This window comes from Urocitellus parryii, chromosome 5 (assembly GCF_045843805.1).
Source record: "Urocitellus parryii isolate mUroPar1 chromosome 5, mUroPar1.hap1, whole genome shotgun sequence".
NCBI lineage: Eukaryota > Metazoa > Chordata > Mammalia > Rodentia > Sciuridae > Urocitellus > Urocitellus parryii.
The window spans coordinates 175,154,672-175,180,234 of record NC_135535.1 but is presented as its reverse complement, the minus strand read 5'-3'; the positions used below and the strand labels follow the sequence as shown (position 1 = coordinate 175,180,234).

Here is a 25,563-nt window from a genome sequence, read left to right as displayed (position 1 = left end):
TCTACCTGGAAATGCTAATTTTATGATAGCCTAGCTTCATTTGATAAGGGACAATTGTTTTGCAAAATTGTGGAAAGGAAAATTTTTCTTACATGGAAAATATATCTCAAAGTCATTAAGAGTTAGATATACCACTGGAAATGCTATTGCATAGGGTCATTCCAATTACTTTTATCTCTTGAGTTTTCACCAAAACAGGGAGTTTGAGGCAAGTTAAGTTTGACCTTTATTTAGAACAAGGCTGTTCTCATGAATAGGCAACTCCCTAGTTTGTGGGAATTGTTACTGGAGATTGTGACCAGGAATTTTCTTGTGGGTGTTCTATACCATGAAAACGGTCGTGCCTTCTCAAGGTCATGGTGATGTGGCTAGAGAGAGCCACGTGACTAGTCCAGGCCATTTACTGTGGTAAGGAGGAATGGAGTTCTATAATGGGCAGCCCCAATCAATAATACATGATTCACATGAAAGCAACATTATCCAAGGAAAATGGTGATGCTAGACAGCTGTGGATGGCATAATCTCACTATCTGGGAAGTATGAAGACAAAGCAGATGTCAGGGAAGGAGAAGAAAAAACAAGATTTCTTTATTTTTTTTTTACAAAAATGGAGCACAACTTTTCATTTCTCTGGTTGTATATGATGCACAGTCACACCTTATATGCAATCATACACATACATAGGGTAATAATGTTAGTCTCATTCCACCATCTTTCCCACACCCATACCCTCTTCTCCTCCCTTCACTCCCCTCTGCCCAATCTAAAGTTCCCCCACTCTATGCTTGGCTCCCCCCTCACTCCCATTATGGATCAGCACTCTCTTATCAGAGAAAATATTTGGCCTTTGGTTTTGGGGATTGGCTTACTTCCCTTAGCATGATATTCTCCAACTCCATCCATTTACCTGCAAATGCCGTCATTTCATTTTCCTTTAAGGTTGAGTAATATTCCATTGTGTATATGTTTCTTTATCCATTCATCTATTGAAGGGCATCTAGATTGGAACCACAGCTTAGCTGTTGTGAATTGGGCCACTATAGACATTGATGTGTCTGTGTCACTGTAGTTTGCTGATATTAAGTCCTTTGAGGATAGACCGAGGAGTGGGTTAGCTGGGTCAAATTTTCCAAGAAATCTTCCACTGCTTCCCACAGTGGTTGCACCAATTTGCAATCCTACCAGCAATGAATGAGTGTACTTTTCCCTCACATCCTTATTGTTGGATGTTTTCCCCACACCCAACACTTATTGTTGCTTGTATTCTTTTTTTTTTTTGTGGTGAACTTTATTTTTTTAATTGTTTTTATTGGTTGTTCAAAACATTACAAAGCTCTTGACATATCATATTTCATACATTTGATTCAAGTGGGTTATGAACTCCCATTTTTACCCCGTGTACAGATTGCAGAATCACATCGGTTACACATCCACGTTTTTACATACTGCCATACTAGTGTCTGTTGTATTCTGCTGCCCTTCCTATCCCCTTCCTATCCCCCCTCCCCCTCCCATCTTTTCTCTCTACCCCATCTACTGTAATTCAATTCTCTCCCTTGTTTTTTTCCCCTTTCCCCTCACTTCCTCTTATTGTAATTTTGTATAACAATGAGGGTCTCCTTCCTTTACCATGGAATTCCCTTCTCTCTCCCTTTCCTTCCCACCTCTCGTCCCTGTTTAATGGTAATCTTCTTCTCATGCTCTTCCTCCCTGCTCTGTTCTGAGTTGCCCTCCTTATATCAAAGAAGACATTTGACATTTGTTTTTTAGGGATTGGCTAGCTTCACTTAGCATAATCTGCTCTAGTGCCATCCATTTCCCTCCAAATGCCATGATTTTGTCATTTTTTAGTACTGAGTAATACTCCATTGTGTACAAATGCCAATTTTTTTTTATCCATTCATCTATTGAAGGGCCTCTAGGTTGGTTCCACAGTCTAGCTATTGTGAATTGTGCTGCTATGAACATCAATGTAGCCGTATCCCTATAATACGCTCTTTTAAGGTGTTTGGGGAATAGTCCGAGAAGGGGAATAGCTGGGTCAAATGGTGGTTCCATTCCCAGCTTTCCCAGGAATCTCCATACTGCTTTCCAAATTGGCCGCACCAATTTGCAGTCCCACCAGCGATGTACAAGGGTACCCTTTTCCCACATTCTTGTCAGCACTTGTTGTTGTTTGACTTCATAATGGCTGCCATTCTTAATGGAGTGAGATGGTATCTTAGGGTGCTTTTAATTTGCATTTCTCTGACTGCTAGAGATGGTGAGCATTTTTCGGGTACTTGTTGATTAATTGTATGTCCTCCTCTGAGAAGTGTTTGTTCAGATCCTTGGCCCATTTGTTGATTGGGTTATTGGTTATTAGGGCTCTATCTGAAGTGTGAGGAGTAAAAATTTGTTCCCAGGATGTAGGCTCCCTATTTACCTCTCTTATCATTTCTCTTGCTGAGAAAAAACATTTTAGTTTGAATAAGACCCATTTGTTGATTCTTACTTTTAACTCTTGTGCTATAGGTGTCCTATTAAGGAATTTGGAGCCCAACCCCACAATATGTAGATTAGAGCCAACTTTTTCTTCTATCAGACGCAGAGTCTCTGTTTTGATATCAAGCTTCTTGATCCATTTTGAGTTAACTTTTGTGCATGGCAAGAGAAAGGGATTCAGTTTCATTTTGTTGCATATGGAATTTCAGTTTTCCCAGCACCATTTGTTGAAGATGCTATCCTTTCTCCATTGCATGCTTTTAGCACCTTTGTCAAATATAAGATAGTTGTAATTTTGTGGATTCGTCTCTGTGTCCTCTATTCTGTACTATTAGTCCACCCGCATGTTTTGGTACCAGTATCATGCTGGTTTTGTTACGATTGCTCTGTAGTATAGTTTGAATTCTGGTATCGCTATACGGCCTGTTTCACTCTTCCTGCTTAGAATTGCTTTTGCTATTCTGGGTATTTTATTTTTCCATATGAATTTCATGATTGCTTTATCTATTTCTACAAGAAATGTCATTGGGATTTTGATTGGCATTGCATTAAACCTATAGAGAACTTTGGGTAATATCGCCATTTTGATGAAGTTAGTTCTGCCTATTCATGAACAGGGTACATTTTTCCGTCTTCTAAGATCTTCTATTTCTCTCTTTAGGGTTCTGTAGTTTTCATTGTATAAATCTTTCACCTCTTTTGTTAGGTTGATTCCCAAGTATTTTATTTTATTTTTTTGAGGAAATTGTGAATGGGGTAGTTGTTCTCATTTCCATTTCAGAAGATTTGTCGCTGATATACAGGAATGCCTTTAATTTATGCATGTTGATTTTATATCCTTCCACTTTGCTGAATTCATTTATTAGCTCTAGTAGTTTATTTGTAGAACCTTTTGGGTCTTCTAGGTATAGGATCATGTCATTTGGAAATAGTGATAATTTAAACTCTTCTTTTCCTATCTTTATGCCTTTAATTTCTTTCGTCTGTCTAATTGCTCTGGCCAGTATTTTGAAACTATATTGAATAGAAGTGGTGAGAGAGGGCATCCCTGTCTTGTTCCAGATTTTAGAGGGAATGCCTTCAATTTTCCTACATTTAGAATGATGCTAGCCTGAGGCTTAGCATAAATAGCTTTTACAATGTTGAGGTAAGTTCCTGTTATCCCTAGTTTTTCTAGTGTTTTGAACATAAAGGGATGCTGTACTTTGTCGAATGCTTTTTCTGCATCTATCGAGATGATCATATGGTTCTTATCTTTAAGTCTATTGATGTGGTGAATAACATTTATTGATTTCCGTATATTGAACCAGCCTTGCATCTCAGGGATAAATCCTATTTGATCATGGTACACAATTTTTTTGATATGTTTTTGTATCCGATTCGCCAGAATTTTATTGAGGATTTTTGCATCTAGGTTCGTTAGAGATATTGGTCTGTACTTTTCTTTCTTTGAAGTGTTTTTGTCTGGTTTCGGAATCAGGGTGATGTTGGACTCATAGAATGAATTTGGAAGCGCTCCCTCTTTTTCTATTTCCTGAAATAACTTGAAAGTATTGGTATTAATTCTTCTTTAAAAGTTTGTAAAACTCCACTGTATACCCATCCTGTCCTGGGCTTTTCTTGGTTGGTGGTCTTTTTTTTTTTCATTCACATATTTATTCCATAGTCAAAATAAACCATAATTTAAAGCCATAACAAGTCTTTAAGAGATAAAGTAGAATTTGTGGCACAGATGCATTAACAAGACAGACACCAATCTCAAGTGCAACACTAAACAGGTATTCTCTGTTCCCGTGATGGAGTACACAACAATTACACATAAAATTTCACTAAAGATCTGGGATGAGGCATATAACCCTTTGAAATAAACTGCCCAATGAATACAGGCAGGCTGCAAATAATTGCTATTAACATTTTGCTGTAAGATGGAAAAATTCCCAAGGTGACTACTGACTCAAACCCCTCATTTCATGCACCTGGCCTTAGATTCCATCTTCCATTCTCAGTCACATCCAAATCCAGAAAGGCTTCTATGCTCCATGCTTAAAAATGCATTCCCAAGTCCCAGAGGACCTCAGCACAGACTTATGTTAATGAGCCTGTGTGCAACCTTCATCCAGAACCTCTAGGGAAATCAGGACTCCAAAACACAGTGCAGTGTGTGTCTTTAAACAATAGTTTTAACTGTCAAATGAGCCTGACATCTGACAGGCCATATGCATTTCATAAGCAAACCAAAATATTGTCTTCATATCTTTCTCTTTCTTATTTTTTGAAAAAATGTTAAGTAAATCATCCAAGTGGGGGAGGGGACAATGAAATTTCAAAGGGTTTATGCAAAAAAAAAAAAAAACAGTCCTCTGTAGCCTAACTTATTTGTTTTTGGGCTGTGAAGCCATATAGAGGGCAATCAGGCAGTAGATGGTCCCTCCCACAGTCAGCGCCATGGTGGTCCGGTAAAGCATTTGGTCAGGAAGGCCTCGTTTCAGATGGACGGGCACGCCATCAGATTTCTGGAAAAACTTCTGTAGCTCTGGAACCTTGTTCTTCCCAGCATAATCATAACCAGTGGGACTAGAGGTCAGTTTAGTCGGTGTGGCAAATATGATAGGTGGTGCTTCTGTGGAAACCACTGGCCTTAATCCCTGCGGGCTGTAGGCTTCCGAAGCCCATGCTCCAATTAATTTCTGCGTGAATCCACTAAATTTATAATACATGATGCTGGTGTCCAGCTTCCCGCAGCCGCTGCCTGCGCGACCGCCCCAGAGAAGGGGTTGGTGGTCTTTTGATGGCTTCTTCTATTTCCTCCATTGATATTGGTCTGTTTAAATTGTGTGTATCCTCCTGACTCAATTTGGGCAAATCATATGACTTAAGAAATTTATTGATGTCTTCACTATCTTGTATTTTATTGGAATATAGGGTTTCAAAATAATTTCTAATTATCTTCTGTATTTCTGTAGCATCTGTTGTGATATTGCCTTTTTCATCCTGTATGTTAGTAATTTGAGTTCTCTCTCTTCTTCTCTTCATTAGCATGGCTAAGGGTCTGTCAATCTTATTATTTTTTCGAAGAACCAACTTTTAGTTTTGTCAATTTTTTCAATAGTTTCTTTTGTTTCAATTTCGTTGATTTCTGCTCTGATTTTAATTATTTCTTGCCTTCTGATACATTTGCTGTTGTTTTGCTCTTCCTTTTCTAGGGTTTTGAGATGAAGTATGAGCTCATTTATTTGTTGTTTTTTTCTTTTTTGAGGAATGACCTCCAGGCGATGAATTTCCCTCTTAAAACTGCTTTCATTGTGTCCCATAGATTCAGATATGTTGTGTCTGTATTTTCATTTATCTCTAAGAATTTTTTGATTTTCTCCTTTATGTCTTCTGTAACCCATTGATCATTCAGTAACATATTGTTCATTTTCCAAGTGATGTAGGATTTTTCCTTCCTTCTTTTATCATTGATTTCCAGTTTCATTCCATTATGATCAGATAAGATGCATGGTATTATCTCCACATGGTATTGTCTTTATATTTATTATGGGTTGCCCTATGGCATAATTTATGGTCTATTTTTGAGAAGGATCCATGTGCTGCTGAGAAAAAAGTATATCCACTTGATGATGGTTGATATATTCTATATATGTCGGTTAAGTCTAGGTTATTGATTGTGTTATTGAGTTCTATAGTTTCTTTATTCAACTTTTGTTTGGAGGATCTGTCCAATGGTGAGAGAGGTGTGTTGATGTCACCCCTAATTATTGTGTTGTGGTGTATTTGATTCTTGAACTTGAGGAGAGTTTGTTTTATGAACGTTGCAGCACCATTATTTGGTGCATAAATATTGATAATTGTTATGTCTTGTTGTTGAATGGTTCCTTTTAACAGTATATAATGTCCTTCCTTATCTCTTTCCATTAACTTAGTCTTGAAGTCGATTTTATTCGATATGAGGATGGCCACCCCTGCTTGCTTCGGAGGACCGTGTGCATGGTATGATTTTTCCCAACCTTTCACCTTCAGCCTTTGTATGTCTTTTCCAATCAGATGTGTCTCCTGAAGGCAGCATATTGTTGGATCTGTTTTGTTTTTTTTTAATCCAGGTTACCAGCCTATGTCACTTTATTGGTGCGTTTAAGCCATTAACATTTAGGATTACTATTGAAATATGGTTTGTACTTCCAGTCATGTTTGATTATTTATTTATTTATTTTTTAAGTTTGGTTTGTTTCTCCATGATTAGCTTTTCTTTTTTTCCCCCCCACTCTCGCTTTACTGAGGTACTTCCCACTGTTGGTTTTGGTTGTTGTTTTTCATTTCTTCCTCATATAGTGTTTCCTCAAGATGCTTTGCAATGCTGGTTTTCTGGCTGCAAATTCCTTTAAATTTTGTTTAAAAAAAATAGAAAAAGAAAAAAATAATGCAGTTTTAGAGTTCGATTAACTTCTCTTCCAGTAGGTGGAACTGTGCCCACTGGTCCAAGCTTCTCCTCTTCTTACGCTGGAACCAATCCCTGTGAGGCGGCTCCTCCTCCCCCAGTGGGTGGCTCTCAATCCTGGGCGCCCAGGGCCTTTCCTGGTGTCCAGTCACTTCCCCACTTTTCCTCCAGCCAGGCCTCACTTCACCAGTGACTTTCACCACAAAACTGGCTACACATTGGGTCTGCCGCTCCTGGGAGCCCTATTTTCTTGAACGACTGGTCCCACTCTCTCTGTTTGCCTTTCCCCCAGACCCTAAGGTTGTGGAGCCCGGGGCTGGGAACCATCAGCTTATTTTGCCTGCTTCCCTCCAGTAGCCATGCCCCCAGGAGCTGGCGCAAGAGACCTCGGTTGTCAGCACTGGTGGGAGCGGTTGCCGGGGGTTGGGCACCGCTCCTGACTCCCTCCATCTGACAATCACGATCACAGGAGAGCAGGGGCAGGGGGAGGCCCTTGAGATTTCCCTGCTGTGCAGGGAGGATGGGCCCAGGGGTCACATACCTGCAGATGCCGGTTTTGATGAAGCTATCCCCTCCTCCGAATTCTGGTGAAGTCAGTTTTCTGCCAGGATAGTGTCCAATTGGAAGGATGGCCGTTCGTTCTCTTTGCCGGTGTGTCTGATGCAAAGGGTGGGTCTGGTCCAACTGTGCCAGGTCCTGCCTCAATTCTGAGCCCGCTGCCTATGGGGGCTTGGTTGGCATCACCTCAGAAGGTTCACAGAGGAACCGAAGAGTTGTTTCTCTATTCTGCTGGAGCATCTGTGGGGCTGAGTCACAGCAGTTTGGAGAAGAGACACAGACAATCAGCCAGAGACTGCTCATGGGCAGCCTGAATTCACCTGGCTTGGTGTGGGCTCTGTGGCGCGCAAACTGCTTGCCCCAGGTCCACTTCAGCCCAGCATTGCCAAGTGATGCTAAGCAAACAGCATTTAAAATTGATCACATAATTGATCTCTCAGCATGCGCCGCCATGTTGCAATCCCTGTATTCTTGATAATTGCCATTCTGACTAGAGTGAGATGAAATCTTAGAGTAGTTTTGATTTGCATTTCTCTAATTGCTAGAGATGTTGTTCAGTTTTTCATATATTTGTCGATTGATTGAATATCTTCTGTGGAGTGTCTACTCAGTTCGTTAGCCCATTTGTTGATTGGGTTATTTGGTTTTTTTTTTGGTGTTAAGTTTTTTGAGTTCTTTATATATCTTGGAGATTAGTGCTGTATCTGAGGCGCATGTGGAAAGCTTTCTCCAATTGTGTAGGCTCTCTCATCATCTTATTGATTGTTTCTTTTGTTGAGAAGCTTTTTAGATTGAATCCAAACCATTTATTAATTCTTGATTTTATTTTTTGTATTTTAGGAGTCTTATTAAGGAAATTAGGTCCTAGCCAACATGATGAAGATTTGAGCCTTTTTCTTCTAGGTGCAGGGTCTGAGTTGAGTTTTGTGCAGTGTGAGAGATAGGGGCTTAATTTTATTTTCCTGCATTTGGATTTCTAATTCTCCCAGCACCATTTGTTGAAGATGCTATCATTTCTCCAATGTATGTTTTTGGTCCCCTTGGTACCATTGGTCTACCAGTCTATTTTGGTGCCAATACCATACTATTTTTGTTACTATATCTGTGTAATATAGTTTAAGGTCTGGTATTATCATGCCTCCTGCTTCACTCTTCTTTCTAAGATTTGGTTTGACTCTTCTGGCTCTCTTATTTTTCCAAATGAATTTCATGATTGCTTTTTCTATTTGTATGAGGAATGTAATTGGGATTTTAATGGGAATTGTATTAAAAATGCAAATCGTTTTTGGCCATTTTGACAATATTAATTCTACCTATCCAAGAACAAGAGAGATCTTTCCATCTTGTAAGGTCTTCTTCAATTTCTTTCTTTAGTGTTCTGTAGTTTTCATTATAGAGGTCTTTTACTTCTTTTGTTAGGTTTATTTACAAGTGTTTTATATTTTTTTTTTGAGGCTATTGTGAATGGGGTGATTTCCTCAATTTTTCTTTCAGAGGATTCATCACTGTTGTAGAGAAATTCATTTGATTTATGGGTGTTGATTTTATATACTGCTACTTTTCTGAGTTTATTTATTAGTTCTAGAATGAGAAAACAGAATTTCTATTAGAGTAAACATTTGAAGGATACCAATGTGCAATTAAGAATTAATTTATTCTACTCTACCAAAGCTGATTTTATGGTATATAGGGTAATTTTGAGGTAACTATCAGTACTGAACCTCATGATTCTATGGAATTTGTATTTTCTACTATGTTTATGTATTTTTGCAATCAGAAAAACATATTAATAGTCAGCATGTACTTAGATATCTAACATTAAAATATAATGGTAAATAAGACAGACATACCCACCCCAAAGAATTTATGGAGAGACTTTGTTAAAGGAAACTTATTTAAACTGGAGAAGTTATGCTTTACTGAAGAACATCTGATGCATATGAAGTTTCAATTTAGAAGTGAAGCTATATATCATAGTATGTCTATGTCTGGAAGAATTACTCAATAAATGTTAACTCCTTTCCATTTTTCATTTTATTCCCCCCAATTTTTTGGTATTTGTCATTCCCAGACTAAGAGACAAGCCCTGAATTATCAGAAAAATGATCTTATGGAGGATTGATGACATTGCTCCTATTTCTTAAGGCATAATCAAATTCAATAAACATACTTAAATGATTATCTTCTTCAAAATCTCAAGGACTTAGAAAATAACTTTGAAACCAGACGTTAAGGATGTCTTACATCCAGGTAAGAGAAGGTATTTGAAGTTGGAAGCAGCTGAATTTGGGATTTTTATTGTACATTACAATTGCAGTCACTTCTAAAGAGATCAGACCAAATTTCTACTAAGTGACTTTTACACCGAAAATAATTATTAAATGTGATGTTCTAAAGGGTTATATTTGAACAAAATTAGGGGATATTTTCCAGGATCATATCCCACTTAAAATTCAAGGCCAACTGTGTGGAAATGTGGAGTCACTATTAATGAAGAAGCACTAAGGATAAATTGAAGTAGTTGATTATAAAGTAACATGAGACCGGCTCAGAGTTGTGTTGGAAAAAAGAAAGAATGAGGCAAGCCCAAGGCTAAAGAGAAAAGGGAGTTGAGGTTCAAGAACATTCTAAGACCAGTCTGGTAGAACAGCTGGGGCAGATAGTGAAGTTCTAAAGGGCCATGTGGGCATTAGAGAAGGCCTGGGGTGTGCTTTCAGAAGAGCATCGCCCAGTATTTCCAAGTAGATTTTCCAATTTAGTGCCTGGAAATAAGAAAAGTATCGGAAGCTGGGTGAAAGGGAGGAGATATTTTTTTTTAAAAGAAACTTAGTAAGATAATTTGAAGAAACTACATTTGTTTCTGAAAAATTCCCTGTTTTAGAAAATGCTTTTAACTAGAGTAAGTCTAGAAGTTTTTAAAGAAATGGCCCTTTGCCCTGCATTATCATTACAAGAAAGAAAATATAATCACATTTGCTCTGCCCTCCAGATGTGAGGACCATAAGATCTTTCCTTTCAGAGAGTTCCAATTATTTTATTATCAAGTCTCATTGGTTGCCAGAACCTCGGATTCTTTTTTGGAGAATGCTACGAAGCGATGTGTTTGATTTGGAGCCATGTATTCCAAAGCCTAGTCCAAGTACATGCCCAAACATTCCTGTATTTATTTCTAAAACAATCATTCTGTAATGCAAACATGTTTTGGAACCCAATTTATAATGTCACTGTAACAAATGTAGTGAAAAGAAAACATGACCTTATATTAGCCTCTTTCTCTCTGAGATGCCCTCTCATAGATCTAACTCTGGCTCTTGACAAGTATCTATGTTTTTAAGGATTAAATCATATATGTAAAGTATTTTTCCCTAAATCCTGGCACAGAGATCATCACATTTATTTATCAATGGTTGTAATCACCAGCATCAGCATTGTTATAACCATCATTCTGGCTTCAAGTCTAAAATGCAAGTGACATGACAGTGGGAGGCTGATTTCTTGAACCCATGCTTTCTACATGGTAGGAAATATACTGAGAGGGAGGGGGATGCTTATACCTTGGGAGATTGCTCAAGAACTGGCATGCTGAAAATCTCTGATAGCTCTGCCTTTGATGACAGCCTTACAATTGTTAATGAAAAATAGATTATCATCCACTACAGGGGCCAAACCAGAGTTTTGGACAAATTAGGGTGGCATGAACTTTGGATGGTAATCAGGTTGTGGTTTGTACTTCTAGTCTCATCTCAAACTACATTCTTTCTCTTTATCCTGCTTCAGTCAAACTGAGTTCCTTTGAGCTGCTTTATTCTGCAATTCATGTTTCCTGTTATGGCGCTTCCATCTAAACTGTTCTTCCTCCAGCTCTTCACTTGGCTGGATGTACATTTTACTTCTATCGAGGGTCCCTTTACCTTTCCCTCATCAGCTAGGTCTTTCTTGAAAATATAGCTGAAGGTGGTCTCTACCACCTTTTTGGTACTTTTCTCAATTTGAAATCAAACATTTATATTGCGTAGCTGGCTGCTCACCAACTGTTGCCAAGGTGGGTTCCTTCTGAGTCTTCATGTGATGGGTACCAGGGTTTGGCAGGTATAGCATATGACATGGATTAAGGAATAATCTTTGTTGTCGGTGGAGAAAACTTCAAGGCTGGGATGCAGCAAGGAAAGAGAAAGGCACAAGTCTTTCCCACAAAGGTGGTGAGGCCATGGGGTCTGCAGACCATGAAGGTCTATGTTCCAGGAGAGGAGTCATTTTCCATTATCACTTCCTTTTTCTACCAGGGCAAAAATGAGAGGATCTTCCTCAATGGGAGTATAATTCGGTTATTTAGCCACCTGCCAGTCTGGATTTGAGCACCTACTATTTAAAGGAGTTGTCTAGAGAAGCCAGGTGACCAGTTCCTGGGCCCTGTGATAACCATGGGAGGTTAGAGTATTCTCTGCTTGGAAAGTAGTCTCCTGTTTCCATAAAGAAGTATATCAATCAATCAAACAAAGAAACAATCAGTTTAAGAAAGCTTTGAGTGAATAGACATGAAGACCAATGGAACAGAGTAGGAGACACAGAGACAAACCCACATACCTACAGCCATCTGATACTTGACAAAGGTGCCAAAATAGATGTTGGAGAAGGAAGCTTTTACCAAATGGTGCTGAGAAAACTGGATAGCTATAGGTAGAAAAATGAACGTAGATCCTTTTTTCTTGCCCTGTGCAAAAGTCAAAGTGAAATGGATCAAACACTTAGGAATTAGACCAGAAACTTTGCAACTTCTACCAAAAAAAAAAAAAATAGGTTCAAAACTTCATCATGTAAGTGCTGACACTGACTTCCTGAACAGGACCCAAAAGCACAAGAAATAAAACCAAGAATCAATCAGTGAGTTGCCATTAAAGTAAAAAAAAAAAAATTCTGCCTAGCGAAGGAAATGATTAATAAGAGTGTGGAAATACTCCTAATGAGAATGAGAAAAAATCTTTTTCAGCTACTCCTCTGATAGGGGATTAATATTCAGATATATAAGGGGCCAAAAAAACTTAATATACCCCCTCAGAAAAAGAAAATTACCCAATTAATAAATAGGCAAAAAGTAAACAAATTTCTCAAGAAGAAACACAAATGGCTAATAAAAATATGAAGAAATGTTCAACATCTGTCCTGATCAGGGAAATGCAAATCCAAACTACACCAAGATTTCATCTTCCTCCAGTCAAAATGTCAATGATCGAGCATATGAACAATAATAAATGCTGGTAAGGTTATGAGGCAAAAGGTACACTTGTACATTGTTGTCATGACTGCAGACTAGTGCCATTTTGGAAAGCAGTATGGAGATTTCTTAGAAAACTAGGGATGGGATCATCTCACTCCTTGTTATTTCCCTAAAAGAACTAAAATCAGTATGTTATGGTGATATAATCATCCCAATGTTTATCGAATGCTAAATAATGGAATCAACCCAGGTGTCCATTAATAGATGAATGGATTAAGAAATTGTGGTATGTATACACAATGGAGTTCTACTTAGCCATAAAGAAGAATGAAACTATGGCATTTGCCAGTAAGTGAATGGAAATGAGAACATCATGAGAAGTGAAAGCCCAGACTCAGAGACTCAAAGGTTGAATGTTTTCTCTCATATGTGGAAGCTAGAGTAAAATAAAAGAAAGAAGTAGGGAAGGGTAGGGTATCATAAAGATATAGGTAATATCAGTAGTGTAGGAGAAGGAGATTGAGAAGCAGACTGAAGGGTTAGGAAAGGGGAGTCATTGTGAAATGTATTCTTAAAAAAATCAAGTATGTGCATGTATAAATATACCACGTGGAAGTTCACCTTTATACATAGGTAGAAAGAACCAATCAAATATAAATAAACAAGCAAAAGGAAGTTTAGCAGAGTAGAGGAAGGAGAATGGGGAGGGCTGGGAGAACAGGAGGGGAAAGGGGACAGAATAGTGGGAATCATGAAATGAAATATAATTCCATGCATGTATGAGTTTGTTGGGATGAACCCAACTACTATGTACAACTCTAAAGCTCTAACAAAAAATAGAAATGATATCATTGCAGTTCTACCAGCAATGTTTAATATGTCCATTTTCTAAAATAGTGCTAATATTACATTATTTTAAATTTGAATCAAATTTTGATACAGAGTGAAGTTCAGGAGTAACTCCTTCTGCAAGGGAAGCAAAATCCATTGACTTTGCTGGTTATCAGGATCCCTGTTAACAAATTATGTTCATTGAATCATATGATGAGATAATGACTGGGACATGGTAGATAGTAAATATTTCAATATGTAAAGGAAAGAATTCATAAAACAATAAGAGAAACTGGAGGTTACATGGAATTTTGGGTTTGGAACTATTCAGATGCCAAAAAACATTCTCTCCGCTATCTTGTAATAAGTAAATATCCTATATCCTAGTTTATATTTGGAGGCACTTGTTTATGGCATATAGCCTTAACATCCATGACATTTCATAGTTTTTTTAGGAACTTGTGGTAACCAGTAGATGTCATTTAGTTTCTGCATGTTGCCTGTTAAGACTTTGCAATCCATAGGTCCCTCAGAAACTCTCAGAAGTAGCTGAATTGGTAGGTAAATTATGCTTTGCCCAAGGGCACCTCAAAAATTCTTCTTATTCTATGGCTCATCTCATTAATAACCTTACGGATCACTGGACATTTGGAAATTAATGGGTTGCTTTCACCCTTGGTTCAGTTTCTTAATGCCAATAAAACATCAGAATCTTTCAGAGCCAATCACAGGACACTGCCAAACCAGCATTTTTGGGGAATAGGAAGTGGAAAATGATGGACTTTGAAAGACTTGAGAGATAAAAGTGTCCACCATGAGGGAAGGGAGAAGCAGAAGGAGGATGTACATTTAGTCAAGGGGAGTGGTAGCTCAAGGAGATGAGTCTAATCAACCTACAGCAAGATGAGGCTTAGATACAAAGACATAGGTATGGTTTGTGGTTAGCAATGAACAGAAAATAGAAATTAGAAATTTAATTAGAATTCTCTCCATCTGTATACCTGTGTTTCTGTGAACTTTTTTTTTTTTTCCCATTCTCCTCTCTGTCCTTCAGCGTTCTCTGCTTCCTACTTTCTTGGAAGAGTGTTGTTTCCCCTTGTTGACCTAATCCTTAAGTTAGTGCTTCAAGCCACAGAAAAAGCCATTCAGCCATCTTTGGCATGTACTTCTAAATTTCTTTGGAAAGACATGTGATTTGTCCAGCTTGGGTCAGGAGTCTTAACTTCGGACCAATATGAAAGGTTGAAAATCAGCATCATATAGTAAACCATTCCTAGATGCCCACACCTGTGGGTCGCAGTAAGGGGAAAGAGGGTCAGATCATATCAAGGACTGTCATCCACCTCCAGAGGCATCATATCTGGTCAAAGGTCAGAAAGACTTCTGCGGAAGAGGGAACAGGGAAGTAGGGGAGGACTAGAGGGGACCTGACGGATGAGCTGGTACACTCCTCAACCTCTAGCTGCTTTTGTTCATGGCCTATTTTTATGAGGGCCTTTTGAATCAGAATTTCCTAGAGATTCACAGCAAGGAAATGGCTGGCCAGAGTGAAAAATTTAGCATGAAGATCTTACCGCAGTGTCTGACAACGATTAATTTACTGGTTCAGGGAAGATGTGGTCTTGAATGGCTCTGTGTACCTTCTTTCATCCTGTTCTAAATTCTATGACCAGAGGAACAAATTTGAAGACAGCTTGGGTGAAATTAATGTATCTTCCCAGGGATAGTAATTGCTCCTTCAGGGGCTCAAACACGATCTTTCTCCCAGTCTCATTTGAAACAGGCTCAGCCATCCACGTGAGGTGGACCCTGGAATTACCTGGGCCTCTCTTTAATCTCCGGGCCCTGGAACTTTTCTACATAAAACTTGATTTTATCCTTTATCCTGTGACATTTGCTTTGGCTATTATCTCCAGAAGTTAAACTGTGTCAAAAAGGTTTTTTAAAAATATGAGTGTAATGCCTTCACTGATTCATTGTCATGTGAATAAAAAGACTGCTTCAAAGCCTGCGGCAGGTATTAAGAGCAGCATTTCTTTGCTGAATCCAGGCTGGTGAATCTTAAAAATGTTCTTCTTTCCCATCACCTCCATGTTTCTGAAGTGCCTTTCAACAATTTGTTTTAAACTCTTTGTCTGTCATTTGGGTCCCTCTGGACATCACACATTAAATTCAGAGAGGCATTATTCATGCCTCCCCAGGGTAATCTCCATTCCTCTCATACTCACATTTCCCAAACACCATTTTCTTGTTCCCTAATTTAGTGTTGGGTTCCTCTGAGATTTGTTCCCTAGAACCTAAGGAAATGGGGAAATAGATAGATGACCATTAGAGTTGCTTAGCTATTTACAGGGGTTCAGATTTCCCTAGTATGTTTTTTTTTTATTCCAACAGGAATAAAGACCCCCTATGTGATTTAATTTCTTCTTCTAAAACCATCTGAATTTGACTTCCTTACTTTCTTTGATGACAGAAAGGGGATTTTATTATAAAAATATAAAAAGAGATATAAAAAAGAAATCAAACAAATCATGGTGACATTTTAACTCATCTGGTCTTTGTCCAGGCCTTCCAGGGAGGCTGGTTTTTGACAGAGAGGCTGTTTCTTAGAGAGATTAAATCCCTGCAGGGCAAAGTGAATGCAACAGTTCCCCAACCATGGATTTCACCTGAGAAATTTGTGGGCACTGTTCTCTGGTTTCTTGAAGTTATGAAGTTTTTGAAGCCCCTTATTGGATAAAAACCTTGGAACATAGATGTCAGAAATGGAAAATTGTTTATCGTTGCAACATATTATGACATCTTAAGAAATGAAGATGTAACAGAGATGTTTGTGCTCTAAGCAAACATGTTCTCCCAAACAGGACATATCCCAAGGGAAGAAGAGGAGTGGGAGGCAACAGGAGGCAAAACTGTAAATCAGGAAGTTCTAAAGAAGGAAGAGTCTCAAGATCATGGAGAAGCCCTCTTCTCCGATTTCTGGTTATGTCCCATTGTTGATGCCGGGAGCTGGTCTTCCTGCATAGATCTGGGGCAGAGGAGGCCAGCTCTGTGTGTATGCTAAGGTGAGCAGGCACCACAGAAAAGCTCCCCGTCCAAAAATATCACTTTGTGCTTCCTTGGTGTCACTTCCATTTTACGCCTGTTCTTTGAAGTTCATAGAGGTCGGTGCTTTTGACCATCCTTATAAAAATTTACTTTTAAGAAAGGAGCTGGCAAACTTGATTATACAGAAGTCTTACTTTTAACCTCATCCTCATCCCACATTATCTGTTATTTAATGAGCAAAAGATTTTGAGTAAAAGAACCATACAACATTAAGGTTTTCATATTTCAAGTTTTCTTTGGTTGTTTGCCTTTTTGTTTTCCATGTGTCAATCCTGTTTGCTCTCTAATGTTTTAGCTCGTTCCTCCATAGCAATTAGCTTCGGTTGGTTTACCTTATTTTTATCACATTTGACATTTTTCCAAAGCTGCTACCCCAAGGGTAATGAGTTTTCTTCTACCTAAATCTCTTTTAATGTCCTCATCTTTATCTGCTTGACCTGGAAGTCACTCATCAGTTTCTGTGGCCATGGGCTAAAAACCATCTCCTAAATCCAGCCCTATCTCTCTGTGGCCTCAATACATTTTGGGTTTCTGATAGCAGAATGTAGCAGTCAGTGCTATTTATTGGTGAATACTGAATGATTCTCTCTCACAGAAGCCATTAGATGGTTCCCTATTATAAAGGTATTAATACCAAGAAGGAGACAGATGTTCAAGATGGAAGGTGGCTGACTGCTAAGGAGAGAAAAGGGGGAAGTAATTAGAGAGCTATGAAAATTTGAAGCAATAATAGAATTCTCTGGTACCTTCATAAGTAAAATAAAAACCAGCGCTTCTCATCTCTGACTGTACTACAGAATCTACCTGGTACTTTTTGTAAAATATTATTTTAGTTGTAGATGAACACATACCTTCATTTTATTTATTTATTTTTTGTGGTGCTGAGGATGAAACCCAGTGCCTCACACATGCTAGACAAGCGCTCTAATACTGAGCTACAAGACCAGCCCTGATCTGGTACTTTTTGAAATACCAATGCATGAGTCCATGCACAGAGGTTCTGGTTAAATTATTTGGAAAAGGGTCTGAACATCATTGTTATTAAAAAAAATCTCCTCCAGTGAATGCAGTATGCAGCTAAATTTTAGAAATGCTGATCTAAGACTTAGTATTTTCAGATTATTATTATTATTATTATTATTTATTTTTATTTATTTTTTTAGTATTTTTAGGACATAGGTAGAAATGCTCTTCAGATAGAGAGGAAGTCAGATCCTGTCTTTCACTATATAAATCTGGACTCCCCATGTGAGTTGGGTGGTGTTTTAGAATCTAGTTTGTATAAGCCTCTCAGGTGATGCTAAATCAGGTGATGCTGTGGTTTAAAGATGTGCCCTGAAATTTTAATTTAATCTTAATCCCCAAATCCATATGTTAAAGGTATTTGAAATGGGGCAGGCAGTTTTGGAGGAAATTAGGATGGCCTAAGGAAGAGCTCATGAGGATGGGGCTTCATGATGCCATTAGTGACTTTGTAAGAAGAGGAGAACCCTAAGCTAGCTTGCCACGTGGTCTTGCTGTGTGATGCCCTCCACTATCTTTTGATGCAGCAAGGGGCCCTCATCAAGTCTGAGCAGATGCTGGCACCATGCTCTTGGACTTTCCAGCTGCCAGAACTGTGTGCTAAATAAATCTTATTCTTTATAAATTATCCAGTCTGTGGTGTGCAGTTATAGCAACAGAAAATGGACTAAGACAGATGGTTCATGGGCTTTGAAAAAAAAATACTCTTTGATGAAGAGAAAAAGGCATCTCCTTTTTATGCCACTATTATTTATGATGATCATTCTATTTTGTTTAAGCCTCCTATGAGGAGAGCATTCTTATACCAGTTTACATTTAAGGAAATCCTTAAAGGAGATTGAATAACACAAAGCTAGCCAAAGCAAAGTCTACATCACATATAAGTATTTAGTTGAAGGACAAAGAGTTTTAACCACAAATCCTTTGTCCTTAGCTTTCTGTGCTTCCTGCGGACCTACTAGCTGACCTGCAAGGGTCATTAGCTCCTGACTCACAGAGGATGAATGTAAGAGGTGGGCTGAGAATCAGAGAAAGACACAGCTGTAGTCACAGGCTGGCCTGGCAAGGAAAGGGCCTGGCATGACCCTGTGGTCAGAAGCTTTTCCAGCACTGCAGATTCTGAACAATTGTAAGGCCAACCATTTTGCTTGTAAGAAAAAGCTGTCTGTCAAATGTTGATCCTTGTTGTCCCATAAGGAAAAATCGTTCTCTACCGGTAAAAAGAATTTGAAAGCTTCATAAACATCATTTGTGACTTGCACATGCCACCAGATGGGTACCACCTCAGAGAGTGACAGTTTCCGAATGGAGAAGAGTCGTGAATTAAGGGAGTGATCTTGTGTTAGATGTGTCTGACTTCTGTGGGTGGAGAAGCCCATTTCCTGTTAGTCATCTCTTCTCTCTTCTTTCTATCAGAGAAATCATGGTCCCTAAGTTACAGACACCCACAGTAACTTAAACCAAGTATAGTAAGTGCCACCTTGTTCAAGGTTCTCTACATTCTGGACCAGCCCATTCTGCTGTCTGCTTGAGTCTTACACTCAGAGGCCTGGGGTCGACTAAGCACATTCATTGTCCAGAATTCATGTTCTCAACCTCAGAGACTAACTCCATGTCTCCTCAATTGCTTCAAATAGGAATGGAGCATCTCACTCTGCCATCCAATGATTAATCCAGCAACATATTTGGTGGCTGTTTCCTCCCAGGTATTTCTTCCATCTGTCTGCCTCTCTCTATCCTCACTGTCATAGTGCTTGCGTGCTTGCATGCTTGTGACCTGCTTGGTCCAGAACCACAGGGCACCCTCTTACTGCTTTTCCTGTATCCATGCATGGCCTTCCCATCCATTTCTCTCTATGTGTCAGATAGTGACATTTCAAAATGCTAATTTTAATTTTAAACCTGCAGATGTTTTGTTGTTGATGTTGTTATATTTAGAATAAAGATCCAGACCTCTGATTTGGCTTTCAGACCTGACCCTTGTCTACCTCTCCAGCTGTAATGCCAAGCTCTTCCCCATTGCCCTATTTATATTATCCTATTTATACTGCTCTCCTTTGATCCATTGAATGTTTCCCAATTTTTCTTCCCGTAGAGCCTTTGCAACAGTTCTTCTCACTGCTGGAGATTGCTGCTGCCTCAAATTTCAGCTCTCTACTTAAATGTCATTTCCACAGGCCTCCTTTCCTGTCCCTCACAAATGAACTTGATTGTACTCTGATGAGCCAGCAGCACATTCTGACTTCCTGAAGAAGAGTCTCACCTGCTTACACAAGTATCTAACAAGCAGGGTCACGAGTCTCTTCTGTTCACGTATATCCCCACGGTAACTCATGTCTCAACAATTGTAAGTGAAGAAATAAAGATATAATCAATGATGAACATTAAATACTCCTAGTCCACTTTTGGGTTGCTGTGACCAAACCCGACAAGAACAACCTAGAGAAGAGAAAGTTTATTTGGGACTCTTGGTTTCAGTGGTCTTCATTCCTAGATGGTTGACTCCATTGCTCTGGGTCCAAGGTGAGGGCCTTGAGGGCAGGGCTCAGTGGAGGAAAAGTGCTCAGCTCACAATGGGGTCAGGAAACCGGAGGAGAGAGGAAGACGGAAGGGGCTTTAGGAAAGATACACCCTTGATATCCCCAGGGCTTTAGGAAAGATACACCCTTGATATCCCCAGTGACCCACCTCTTTCAGCCATGTCCCATCTGCATACCACCTAGTCAGGCCTTTCAAACTAGAATGGGCTGATTAGATTACAGTCTGCAATATAAGCTGATCATTTTACCTCTGAATCCTCCTGCATCAACAGGAGCTTTTGGGGGATACCTCACATACAAACCATAACAGGCCCACTTCCTACTCTTATGTAAATATATGCACATTTCATCCAGCTAAGGACTAAAGTTGACTTCAGCCTGGTGCTCCTTGATATCTCCAGTTGCTCAGTTCGCATTTTAATATACCCAGTTAGAATGTGAGAAAAGTCATGATCAAAGAATGGTGATTTACTGTTTGTCAAACACTCTCTTCTGTTTTATCCCACTTGATCCTTTTAAGGACTTTGTGAAATAGGTAGGGATGCTATGATTGTCTTTGTTTACTGGAGCTCTTTACATGAAGTTTAAGAGATTTGTACTAGGTCAGACAAACATGGGACATAAAAGGGAAAGAGCCCTCATTATAAGAATTCTATCTGGTACAAATAATAATCGTAGTGATAATTATAGCTCAAGATGTTTGAAATACATTTGGTGGTGTGCTCAGGACTTCTAATATTATGTATATATATTTTTTACACATATATAATTCATATGTATCATAAAGCCCTATGAGATAGTATGGTTACTATCTTTTCTTTGTAGAGAGAGAAGCTGAGCCCTTAGGGAGGTTAAATAACCATAACCTTTGATAAGTAGTAGATACATTGATAAAACCCAGGCATCCTGCCACCAGGTCTCCATTCCTAAGAACTTGCAATTTGTTCTCTGTTTATAGGAGCTCCCAACTTCCAAGGCACGATTTCTGTCTTGCAAAGAATTAGATCTCCAATTAAAAAAGTATATATCCTTTTTGTTGTTCATTCTCCTTCTTTTTCAGTTCCCTTTTTCCTTTTTTTTAAAAAAATAACCTTCATTTGTTTATTTATTTTTTTGTGGTGGTGAGGATTGAACCCAGTGCCTCACATGAGGGAGGCAAGCATCCTACCGCTGAGCCACAACCCCAGCCCCCTTTTTCCTGTTTTTACTGCAGTGTTTCCTGCCTTTCTCTGCGTCTTTTCCTTACTCATGGGATGCTATAAATTGGTTGTTGCAGCAACAACCACAACCAAACAAACTCATATTTGCTAAAGTCTGAAATCAGTATTCACATATTCTTCTTGTTGTTGTTGAGAATGTGATACAATGCTCAATTTGTCTTGATTTCAATCTTTTGTGAGACAAACCACCTCGGAAGATGTTAATTGTTCTGAATTGAAGCCATCTTAGTTGCTCAGGTAGTCTTATTGATGAAATGGAAAATATCCTGAATTGAAATTCAGAAGATGGTTTTTAGGCCCAGCTGTGCCATTTATTTGTGTGATATATAACAAATCACTTAACATCCCTGAACCCAAGTCTTTTCATCTACAAAATGAGATAACTGCTTTGCTTTGTGAACAGTCATTCTGAATTGTGCAGCATCTCTCTCTTGTAAGGGAATTATTATTTGTGCTTTCTTATAGGACACAAAACAGAACATTTTCATTAATACTCTCAAAGAGGATCCTAAAGAAACAGACTTTTCTATCTAAATAGCCAGCTGTTGCCACGGGAATACACTATTTCCAAATAGCAAGGAACCCAGGAAGGGTCAGAGCTGTGGGGTAGGCTTTAGGTTAGGATTGATACAGACCTGCTAAGAGTGAGTGTCTCATCTGCAGATCCTTGTTCTCCTTTCTCTATGCTCTGCGGGGACAGGAAATTGATTTTTTTTCTTATGTTTCAAACTCAGATTTATTGCCAGTGTTTCCAGGAACCCTTTGTCCAGGTCGTGTCTGCGCTCCCTGGAGACCGGCCACGTGAGCCTGTCGTGTCTCTTACAGGCTTGTAAGGCAAAGTGGCCTCCCTGACCATGCATTTGCTGTTCTTTCCCCAGACCTAGCTTATAGGGATGGAAGAGATGTCCAGAGCCGAGGGGATTTAGAAATCCTGCCTGGGACCTCCATTGTTTCCGTGTTTTCACAGGACAAAGCATCAGAGTTTGAAATCTGACTTTTATTTTTGTCAGGAACCCTGAGAAAGTCAGAGATCTTTTGACTTCGAGGTGCCCCGGAGATCCTCAGGTCCTAGAGCCTTTATATTATGGCCATTCACCATGCTGTTATGTTAACAAATCATTTAACAGAAATCCATCGCCTGCATACTTACTAGCACCAAGCTTTATACGGAGCACTGACAATACAGCAATGAACAAAAGACAATGTCCCTCTTCTCATGGCACTTTTACTAGTGTAGGAAATAAGGAGTTATCAAAGAAACACTGCGTAGACAGGGATAATCCCTCTGAGGGTAAACAAAGCAGGATGTGAGGGTGATAGAATGATAGGATTATGGTTTTAGAAGGTGAGCATTAGGGAGACCTCATAAGAGGTAACAGTTAAGCCTACGTTTGAATAATATGAGCAGTGAGTCTTATGGATATCTGGAGTGACTATGTTGGAGCAAGCAAGTACTACAAAGGCCCCAAGGTAGAAAAATATGAGATGTGCTCAAGGAATGGTAGGAAGACCATTCTGGTTGGCTGGGGTGAGTGAAGGGAGGAGTAGAAGCAAATGAGATAGATGTGATATTTGGAACAAGTTAACATACCCATATAACACCTTTTAGACTAGGCTGAGCACTTTAGATTTTATATTAAATATGATGGGAGGCCACTGGAGGGTTTTCAGCCCAGATGTGATATACTTTGTCTTTACAAAGACCTCTCTGGAATCCAAATTGATGCCACTGTGGGGAGGGAGGCAGACCACTCAGGAGATTACCACAAAAGACCAGGTTAGGCATGGTGGACTTGGTGGGTAAGAAGTGCTGAATTCAAAATGTATTGTTAGTTAAAATGACCAGGGAGCATTTGTGTGTAAACAGGCACGGGGTACTACTGAGATTAATCTACTCTCACCTGTTTACTTACAACGGGCGGCCATGACCCTGGGTCCTGACTCAAGAGCTAAACCTGAGGTTACACACACACTCAGCCTCATGCCACCTTCTTCTTGGGCTATGAGATCCTTTCACTCTTGAGAAGTGTAGCTTCGAGAAACATAGTTCCCAGCTGTGTGCCACTCTGACACCAGGCCTTTCTTACACATTGCTGCCTCCTCCACGTGGGCCACTGGGCCTACTAAGATGCAACTTACCCATTCATGGAGGTCTTAACCGACAACAAAAGAGACTGTAATACAAGATACAGTGAAAGAAACGCTATACTAGAGGTAAAGAATGCTCTCACAGAACCAAGAATGGAGGGAAGGATTCTAACTTGAGTCAGAAGACTAAAAATCATGGTTTCCTAGGGGTAGTGACAGGGGATCAGAGCTTTAAAAGAGACCCTCCAATCTCAAGTCCAGGTCTGTTCATGCTCAGCTTCCTAATTTCTTGCTCTTGCCTTTTCTCTTCCTGTGGATATCTGCTTGCTTTATTTATTGTTCTGTAGATGAGTAATCCTTCTTTTTCAGTTGAGAGGTGGGGGTGGAAGAAATGGGAATTTATTTCAGTGACTCCGACTGCATGCCAAATTAGGACAGAGCACTATGGGCTGTTCTTTTGTCCTGTGGCCATAATCATCAGATCTCAAGAGTGAACCTTTATTGCTACTGACCCATCACATCCAGCACAGTGAGACAGCTTGTCAAGGACTCTACTACGTGATCCTTGCAGAATCTCTTAACCTCGGAAGTTTAGGTCTTGGGCCCTTCAGCGGGCTTTGTTAACCTTGCCAAATGAGTTGCAATATAGATTTTTATCCTGCTATGAAGATTGTTTCTGGTTGTTGATCCTTGTGGACTGAGGCAAGTTCTGTGAATGCTTGCTTATATCCTGCCATGCCCTCTTGGCCCATTGTTTCTTTGGGCTTGAGGAAGCATTTCTTTGTAACGTTCAATACAAAAGCCCTGAGGTCCTAAGTGCTGTCAAGGCTCAAATAGATTCTCATGCATCATTCCTGTAGATGTGTTGACAATATCCATGCATGATGCACAGCATGGATGAGCTTCTGCGTTATCAAGTGTCATTAACCAATGTGCTAAGGGAAACTTATTTTTGGAAAAGGAGCAATTGGCGTGGACCTTCTGTGAAGCACTTGTCAACTAATTATGTTAAGTTTTGTATGTGTCTCCCTGGCTGAACTCAAGCTCCTTTGGGACAAAGAATATATTTTACTCTTTTTTCTTCTAAGACTTCGAATAGTGGTTATCGTTCTGGAGTCAGGCCATGCTTCAATTTGAATCTTAGTCAAGTGGCTTAAGAACTCTTGTCTAGTTCCTTTGATGTGAAATGGAAAACATGCATATGACACAAGGTGGTTGGGAATCCTGAGCAACACAATACGTTTATGAAAGCACTTAGTGCTTGCCTGAGTTCACAGTGAGCACTCAGTATACAGGACCTGTTATTATAGTATAGCAAGTGCTCAATCACTTCATGTTGAATTAACTGAAGTTCTTGGAGACTGGTACAGCAAGTGGAAGTCTGGGTCTGGCATGGGAAGGGGTGAACAAGGCAAGTATTAGCTTTCTTCATCCTGTGCCAGTTCATTTCATAATAGACAAGATAGGCAACTGTGGTTATATAAAGGTTAGATTTGTTTCGGAAGAAGCATTTGCCAAAAGTTGAGGAACTCCCCATCCTAGAATTATAATGAATGTCACAGCCTGGACTGGTCTAACCTCTGGGCTCCTTTCCTAGGAGGTTCTCATCAGCCCAAGTCATAAAATGGAGTAGAATAAATTGACATCCCATCCCTATCCATTCGCATCTCATTTGTATGAAAATTTTCTTTTGGTTGCTGGGTCACATCTATCTCATGACATGATATTAAATATCATGACCATGACGGCCAGAACACATCTCCATGGGAGTGAAAGTTAGGGTCTTTTTTTTTAGGGGCAGTGACTGCAGGGGGGTATAGGTGAAAAATTCTAGATCATAATGAGTCTTTTCGTTTCAGTTTTACTTGGTGATGTAGCAAGTTTCAGTGGGGGCACAACTTAATTGGAGATAAAGATACTCCCAATTGTGAGCATCTGCTATGTTCCTGATCCTGTTTACTTGTTTGTCCACATGAAAGAACAGAGACTCAAGTAAATTCATAAAGATGGGGTGGGAAGGATTTGAACTCAGCCTTTTTAGCTCCAGCTATATACTATCCA

At 39.4% G+C, this 25,563-nt stretch overlaps 1 pseudogene; it reads right to left on the bottom strand.

Annotated features, from left to right (window-relative positions):
• Positions 1-4,630: 4,630 nt before the first annotated feature.
• On the bottom strand, positions 4,631-5,239 carry LOC144255090 (cytochrome c oxidase subunit 7A2-like, mitochondrial pseudogene; annotated as a pseudogene).
• Between the last annotated feature and the right edge of the window lie 20,324 nt (positions 5,240-25,563).